The following is a 1,198-nucleotide window of genomic DNA, read 5'->3' as shown; positions in this document are numbered from 1 at the left end:
CTTCACTTGGGGTAAGGACTCACTCCCTACCTGAAGAAAGCACTCCATCGGTTTCCTGCTGAGAACCATGGCCTCAGAATTAGAGGTGCTGATCATCATCCCAGCCGCTTCACACTCGGCTGTGAACCGATCCAGTGAGTGCTGAAGGTCACACACCGATGACGCCATCAGGATCACACCACCTGCAAAAAACAGCGATGAGATCCCCGCCCGACTACGCCTCAATATCCTGTCAATAAATATTACAAACAGGATTGTTGACAAAGCGCAGCCCTGGCGGAGGCCAACCCTCCCCTGGAACGAGTCAGACTTACTGCAGAGAACCCGGACACAGCTCTCATTTTGGTCATACAGAGATTGGATGGCCCTGAGAAGGGACACCATCACCCCGTACTCCCGCAGCACCTCCCACAATTTCTCTAGGGGGACCCGGTCATACTCCCTCTCCAGATCCACAAAACACATGTAGACTGTTTGGGAACATTCCCAGGCCCCCTCCAAGATCCTTGCGAGAGTGAAGATCTGATCCGTTGTTCCACGGTGCCAAGGTGTTTATGTCTTATTTTTTTGTAGTAATCTGTTTTCCTGTGTTTAATTCTTAGCCTGGTTCTGTCATGTCTTGTGATTACTGTATGGTAATTTTGGTATAGTATGTTCTGTTTCCTGTTTTATTTTGAAGTCTGGGTGTCTGTCTCAAGAGGCTAGATAATCAAACTCCTTGTGAAGAAAACAAATGGAAATCTGTTTAGCTATGTTGTCACTTGAGAAGCCAGCCACAGGGTGCTGCAGTTGCCTAGCAACGGTGCTAAGCTGCAGCCATTGGTTGGCTGTGCTGGGTTTTGCTCTGTGACATCAGATTCTAAAAGGGCTTTGATGCTTTTTGATGTGATGTCATACAACTTTCTTTGGTAAATAACCCCCCCAGGAATTAGAGTCATTCCTATTTCTGTCCATAGAGTTGATGCAAGGGTATTTTGAGACCAGATAATAATTTGATAAAACACAAATCTAAAGAATCTGTAGGGTACTAAATACCTCTTTTGATACCACTGCAAGAAAAGCAAAAGTCCTTAAACACAAAACAGGATTTTTTTTTTAAATCTTACACAGTATTGGTACGGAAAAAGTCAACCAATACAGTTGATTTGAACAATTATCATGTCTGGACCAGAAATATCACAGACAGAGGTCATGCCTG

Source organism: Etheostoma cragini, chromosome 8, assembly GCF_013103735.1.
Source record: "Etheostoma cragini isolate CJK2018 chromosome 8, CSU_Ecrag_1.0, whole genome shotgun sequence".
In the NCBI taxonomy this organism is placed as follows: domain Eukaryota; kingdom Metazoa; phylum Chordata; class Actinopteri; order Perciformes; family Percidae; genus Etheostoma; species Etheostoma cragini.
The sequence above is the reverse complement of the archived record's forward strand: the minus strand, read 5'-3'. Positions refer to the sequence as shown.